This window comes from Sciurus carolinensis, chromosome 7, assembly GCF_902686445.1.
Source record: "Sciurus carolinensis chromosome 7, mSciCar1.2, whole genome shotgun sequence".
In the NCBI taxonomy this organism is placed as follows: domain Eukaryota; kingdom Metazoa; phylum Chordata; class Mammalia; order Rodentia; family Sciuridae; genus Sciurus; species Sciurus carolinensis.
The window spans coordinates 55,613,028-55,620,524 of record NC_062219.1 but is presented as its reverse complement, the minus strand read 5'-3'; the positions used below and the strand labels follow the sequence as shown (position 1 = coordinate 55,620,524).

Genomic DNA, 7,497 nt, shown 5'->3' with positions numbered 1-7,497 from the left:
TCCTGTTTGCCCTCATATCCATTCCTCACCTCATCCCACTCTGCTCTCAGCCTGGCTGAGTTCAGCCAGTAGGAGACTGGGGAGGAGGTATTTCTCTCCCTCTCTCTCTCTGTCTCAGCTACCCAGGGACAACTCCCTTTCCTTGTCTCCAAGGACAAGACTTTCTGGAAAGCCCTTGGGAGTTGCTGCTCTCATACTGGCCTCCTTCCTTTGTCTCCATATTCTCAGGATTCCTTTACTGTTCTCTACCAGCTTCTCGACCCTCTGTAACCTTTGTAACCAGTTCCCTTGGAAGTGTCCCCTTGGGCATCCATGATTGAGGGACTTTCTGTTTTCCTGGTTGGGTCAGGTTGGGCCATGGCAGAGAGGGTGTGTGAACATGTAAGCACATTTCACACTTAGATGGAAGGAGACCTGCTGAAAACCCCATTCCATAAAGTGGAAGGAAAGCAGGACAGCTCCCCATAAGCATCAGATTCAAGAGTTTGACCATAACACCAGGATCTGAAACAACTTCCAGAGAGGTTCTTCAACTTGGGACTTTATAAAAATATAAAAGCAGAATAAGAACTATATATGTTTTAGTCATATAGTAGTTTAAAAATCCATACCATAAAGATAATTCCAGTGAACTTGTGGTATTCCCTGTCGTCCTTCTTGCTAAGGAACCTACAGGCAGCATGGCCTGGTGTGACTGGACTCCCCTTCTGGGTGCGGTTGGTGTTTTCCTGTGTCCGTGCTATTCCTGTTCCACACCAGGTAGCATCCTCTTGTTTCCTGGACTTATTCTGCTTTTCAAGGAGTGTGAGCTAAGAGTTGAGTTGACTCCCTTCCCTATGGCAGGTTGCTTCCATTGACTGTTTGCTGTCAAGGCCAAGTTTTGTCAGTCATGGACTCTTTCTCTGTCTGCATCCTGGCTTTTGGTTCTGCTGTGCTGTGAGGGTGGGGATGGTTATACTCTACTCCTTTTGGCAGGAAAAGTAACTTACATATTGAAACTGGATTTCAGAATTGAAAATGGATTTCCCCATTGGGCAGCAATGGAGGCCTTTACTTCCTGTGTCGCGTAATTGTCCATCCAGGTTCAGGGCTCTCCCTACTTAACCATTTCCTGCCCAACATGGTGAAGGCTACAGAGGAACTCTGTGAGTTTTAAGATGCTTTCTACATGCTAAACATTATACTGTGTGAGGCACCATGCCAGCACTGCTCCTGCCACACAGGAAGAACTCAGGACCTTAGCTGCTCCATGGAGCAGGAAAACCAGAACCCAGAGGGAACTGGTCAGCAACTGGGGATGTTAGGACAGGGGAGTCCTTACTTGAGGAGCCTATTTAGAATAACTTGCTCACTCTGTTCCCACAGGAAGAATTATGTTATGTCACCTCAAACTGACAGGACTTATAAAACATTCTTTACGGATGAGGGGTCTCTCCCTACCTTGGTCTGCCCACATTTCATGTGACCCCTATTGAAAGTATAGTAACCAAACAGTACAGGGCACTTTGAACACATCTGTGGTCTTACAGATGGCATTTTACACTGAAGTGCACACCTGGTACCCTTAGGTTGGTGTATTGGTATTACCAAGTCCTCCTGGTTTGCATTCCTACCTCAAAATTGTTCCTTGCTCATGTATGCATAAACCATGGCATTCAAGAGTTGGAAAGACCTTAATTGTTGGCATTGTTCAGTGCCCTCTTTTTTGCAAGAGGGAGATTAAGAATAGAGAAAAGTCGACTTGTCCAGTGGCAGACAACCTGTGACAAGGCAATGTCAAGATGAGGACCTGGGTCTTCATGGACTCTCAGTCTAATGCTCCTGTCAGCAGCACTGGTAGCAGTTAAAACCAACTAAAGTTGTTGCTGCCTTGATGGGAGCAATGTAAAGCTTGGGGAAGATGAATGGTTTGCTGTTAAATATTTAACTATGGGTAGGTAGGTGTGCTAATACATACATATGTAAGTTTATTATAAATTCTGCTGTTTTAAAGGATGTATAGCACACAATTTACAAATAATGATAAAATAAACAGTATTCTTTGTTATAAATCCCACAGAGCCCATTGATTCGCATGGAATGCTTTTGATGATTTTTGCTGAGTTCTTGGAACTATACCTGGTTGCAAATGCTGAATGAGCATAGTTTTGACAAAAATGTTGAATATCTTCTCATATGTTAATGTGTAAGACAAGAGTCAAACCACAAAGACATAGGTTAGAACTTTATTCATTCATCAATGTCATGAGTGACTTCTTTTCTAAATCAGGTAACACTTTTCAAATGCTGGGAGAATATTTTCTCAAATTTTGGTGTTATTCACAATATTTTTATATTTAATCTTCACTATTTACATTTTCCATCACTTTCTCAAGACAAACAACAAAACAATAAATCAAAACTGAACTTCTGACACTTGCTAGTTGATATAAATATTCTCACCTCTACCAATTTCAGGCTACCAATGTGATGTCATTGAACTCAGTAAGACATGCACAGGGACATATCATTATATAATATTTCCATTCTGCAGATATATTGGATGTAAATAGCCTGAGTTGCTGGGATTACAGACATGTGCCATTGTGCCCAGGACAGAATTCTTGAAAAGTGAGAATTGGCCCTTGTGAGTCTGAAAGAAGGATCCTCCAGCACATCACTGGTGGATGAATGGAATGGGGATCACCCCCAACTTTGCTTCTTAGTGTCCAGCCTAGGCCACTAGATGGAGGATACCAGGATGATGGCCACTTGGATTAGAAGGCATGTGCCAAACTCAGGCTGAGAGGTGGAAGGTAGATTTAAGAATATGGATTAGATTCCATACAGTAAGTAACTGGTTATCTTTTCCTTTTTTTTTTTTTTTTTTTTTGGTCTATGTGGTACATTTTCCCAACTGCAACAGAAATTAAAATTTTAAATATTTGTCAGTCACAGAAATGGAAAGGAAGTGGTAAAGAGAAATAAGAAGAAAGAAATAACTATTAATTTTCAGGGATATTATTCAGAAAGTAATTTGCCAACACAAAATTCCAGACCAGCTTTGTGGAAGCTCCTTGACTTGTGGCTTCCACCAACCACCCTCCCACGTGTCTGCTGCGGGGCTAGTGCGGGGGCCTCTGGGGCCCTCCCGGTGTGACCTCTTACTTCTTTGGAAGGAGAGGATGAGATTACCAGAGCTTCAGATCCATTTTTGGATCAAATGAAAACCGCAGGCTAATCCTTAGCATGTCCCTCTCCTCTTTCAGATGCTGGCCTCACTCTGAGGGTGGAGCTCGGGGTGGCTAACAGTCCCAGGCCTGTGACAGAAGGTAAAAAGTCACGTGCTGCTCACGAGGTCTGAAGACACCCTCCCTCCGTCCTTCAGCAGCACTGTCCCCTGAAGGACCCATCTTTCCAGACTCAACTCCCACATCAGCTCTCTGTGACACCTCCAGGGGCGATGACCTCAGATAGAGGCACCCACTCTCCTTTTTCCCACAGCATCTGTGGTCATTTGCTTCACCTTTTGTTCACTTGTCCTCCTTCTCAGAAGGACTGCAGACTTCTCCATGGAAAAGATCTTTTGTGTCAGTGCCTGGTACATAATAGGTCTCAATAGATCTTGCACACTATGTCACCTTGCTTCATGATTCTCAAACATTTGAAGAATGGATGAAAATATAGATCCCCCCACCTCAGATCAGTGATTTTTGAAATCTGCATCTTTTAACAACATCATGTGATTATGATGCACATATGTCACAAACCACACTTTAAGAAATACAGATTTATTCACTTTTTTAGGTAGGGAAACAGAGGCTAGAGATTATGTATACTGCTTCTGGACTGGTGGCTATTTAGTGTAATGGGAAATCATGGTGCTTTCAGGAAGAACCATCTTAAATTCTTATAAAACTAATTTAAGTTCATCACAGTCACATGGATGACCACTCTTAGGAATATATGAAAAATGCCTTGACCTGAAATCATTGCCACCACATTTAAACTGGGGACAAGCCTCTCACCAGATAGATGCCTATATACCTATTACCACTACTAGTGTCTCCATAGAATTCCGAATGCTTTCTCGCTGACACCAGAACAGGCTCCTTAGTGACTTCTGCCTTTAAAGTGCTATTGCCTCAATGATCTTCACAAAAGACCATTTACCACAAGCTCTATATCTGGCAGGGTATCCTCTGACCCCACCCCTCTGATGCTCACACTTTACTACAGCAGAGACAGGGCCCCCAAGTAGACCTAAGTGTTTAGGTGTCTGGTTCATGCCTATTTTTATGAGCAAGTCCTTATTTTATCAGTCATTTGTTTGGAGAATGCTATGTGTGCCGGTTCCTGCCTTGGGCAGCAGGTGCCACCTAGAGGGGCCTGTGACTGCACTGTGGCTTGGCAGGAGCTGGGCAGCCCGAGTCCAAGGAAACCCAACGACCCCACTAAGAGTTCCACGAACCCCTAAGCAGCAGTAGTGCTGTGGGTTCAGAGGCAGGGAGAGTGGGGTGCTAGGGGAGCCCGGGAGTCCCGAAGGACAGAAGGGTTACTAGCACTTGGTCGCCTTGCTTGATGTGTTTCTAGGTTAGAAAATGGCCAGGGACTCTGTTTCTCGGCCACAAGGTGTCAGCAGTGGGCTAGCCAGGTGATGGCTCTGTGCAGGGGCGCTAGGAGGAACTCCAGGCCACAGTGTACAGAAACCGGTCTCCGGTGGCCCTTTGAAATTCCTACTTAGGAGAGATTGCTTTTCTTATTCGCAGGGGCGTGATGATTAAGTTACCTTCTCTCGATCCTGCCTGTGGTCTCGACACATGTCTCTTTCTGCCTTCGGAGGAGTAAAACTGCCACTACTGAAGATGTCACGAGCATCTTGATCAAACCTGAACTGCAAAGCAGTGCAGCGGATTCCGGAATAAGACCGTGGATAGTAACAAGGCAGTGTGGGGGGGGGGGGGGGGAAGTAGAGACACATTAGTTTAGGACAGGGTTTTTTTGTTTTGTTTTGTTTTGTTTTAATCTAGAGGGGAATTCTAGGTTGTCTGCCCACAAGTGCTTACCAGCTCTCTGGGTTTGTGTCCCCATGTGTAAAATAATATATTCCCGGTTTTTCAAATGGCAATAGTCATGGGTTGTTATGTGGTTCAAATGAGATAAAGTGATTTGCAAATTATGAGGCGCTATCTACACGTGGGTGCAGTTGTTGAGACTCATCTTTTGACCTCAGTTTTGTCACGGAGCTTCCTGCAGACTAGAGGCACAGACGCTGAAGCAGGAAGAAGTGGCTGACTTCTTGGAGCGGGTCATGTGGAGTCTCCAGCCTGAGCTGCCAGCCATAAAACTTCTGATCCAGCTTGATAGAGTCATCTTCCAACTAGATTCTTCCTGGATGCCTTTACCATGGCTTGTGTCCAAGTGGAAAGCTGGCAGTGGATGCTTGCTCTTCCTTCTTCACTGAGTCTGCTTTTCCATATTGGAAGAAGATGAAATGCACATTTCAGAATGTAAATTTTTCCTGCAGGACACTATCCCCAATGGTGAAGTGATGGAGAAAAATATGAGATGAAGTCAGGGGATAACTGAGTAACATATTGATTTATAAACTCATGGAATTGAATGAAAGCATTTTTTCCACTGGTGGGGTTATTTATGATGTCCTAGCTGGCTGGATCCCACAGTACAAGAGGCTTTGGTTCCTGAGCAATAGAAATAGCAGGAACTAATTTTCTTCTTTGCTTCTCTGTTAAAAACACAGAACACTAGCTGATGTCAAAACCAGTCCCAGTCATAGATCCAACTCAAGACTCACCTGCTCATCACCTTTGTGGTGAATAGTGTCCACAGTATAGGCACATCCTCCAGGGATGGTGGCAAAGAGGAGCTAAGGCTGTTGCTACAGGTCATTGCTCTGTGGAGTTTTTCCTATGATCTGTCCTTGATGGAAATGAACTATCCTGAAAATATTCCATGAAAACCTGATGGGATTTTGATTGGAATTTTACCAAGTTATATATTAATGTGTGGAAAGTGTTATGATATACTATTTTCCCATCCATGAACATGGTGTGTCTTTCCATTTATTCAGTTTCTCTTTTTTAATTTTTAATACTAAAAATATTATTTTTGGTATTGGCAATTGAACCCAAGGGTGCTTTACCCCTGAGCTACTTCCCCAATCCTTTTTATTTTTTATTTTGAGACAGGGTCTCATTAAATTGCTGAGGCTGGTCTCTCATTTTCAATTCTCCTGCCTCAACCTCCCAAGTTGTTGGGATTATAGGCATGTGCCACTATGCCTGACTCAATGTAAAATTTTAAGTTTCTTTATAAAGATTTTAAGCAGTTTATGTTAGATTCATTCTTAGATAAATTATAGCTTTTTGTTGATATCGTAATGGAATCTTTGAGTGTGTACATTTTCTAATTATTGCTGGTATGTAAGCAAATATTTGTGTATGCATGTGTAAGTGTGTTGATAGCAACTGACTAATGACTTATTAGTTCTAATAGTTTGTCTATTATTTCTGAATGTGTGAACATAATCATATCATATCAAATAATGCCCATTTTAGTTTTTCCTTTTTTGATCCTGACACTTCTTTTTTCTTTTTGTTTTCTTATAGTGCTAATTAGCATCTTGAGGTCTTCCTTCTATATACCCCAATTTTGAAGGAAAAACTTTCTTGGAATAATTTTAGATTTACAAAAAACTCACAAATATAGTGCAGAGTTTCCAATTACTCCTCACCAATTTCTCCCTTTTTAACATCTTATATATCCTACCCATGTCAAAACTAAGCAACCAACTCTGGTATATCAACATTAGCTAAACTCCATAGACTTTATTCAGATTCTCTTGTTCTTCCTCTTATGTCTTCTCTCTGTCCAAGGATCGAATCCAGGATACCATATTCTGTTTAGTTATCATATCTCCTTAACATCCTGTGGTCTATGGCAGTTTTTATTTTCTTCTTGTTTTTTATGACCTTGACAGTTTTGAGGAATACTAGTCACATATTCTGTAAAATATCCCTCGATTTTTGGATTACTTGATGTTTTTCTCATGAACAGACTGAGGTTTTGGTTTTTTGGGAATAATGCCAGAAAGGTGCAGTGCCCTTCTTGTCACATGGTATCAGTGGGTACCATTCCATCAACATGTCTTATTGCTGGTGAAGTTAACTTTGATCACCTAAGGCAATGTTTTTTTTTTTTTTTTTTTTTGCGGTACTGGGGATTGAACCCAGGGCCTTGTGCTTGCGAGGCAAACACTCTACCAACTGAGCTATATCCCCAGTCTAAGGCAATGTTTGCCAGGATTTTCCACAGCAAAGTTACCTCCTTAACTCTCTTCCATTCTCTGTTCCAACCTACACTCACGTGTGTGTGTGTGTGTGTGTGTGTGTTTGTGTGTGTGTGTGTGAGGCAAGGGGGGGTGCAGAGGGAGGATTAAGTTCTACTTCCTAGAGGATGGAACATTTCCATGTATTATCTGGAATTTTTCTGTAAGGA

The 7,497-nt window shown here is 42.4% G+C and overlaps 1 non-coding gene across 1 annotated transcript; it reads right to left on the bottom strand.

The window, feature by feature from the left end:
* Positions 1-7,207: 7,207 nt before the first annotated feature.
* On the bottom strand, positions 7,208-7,281 carry Trnaa-cgc (transfer RNA alanine (anticodon CGC)). The gene has a single exon. It is a non-coding gene; the product is annotated as a tRNA-Ala (tRNA).
* Between the last annotated feature and the right edge of the window lie 216 nt (positions 7,282-7,497).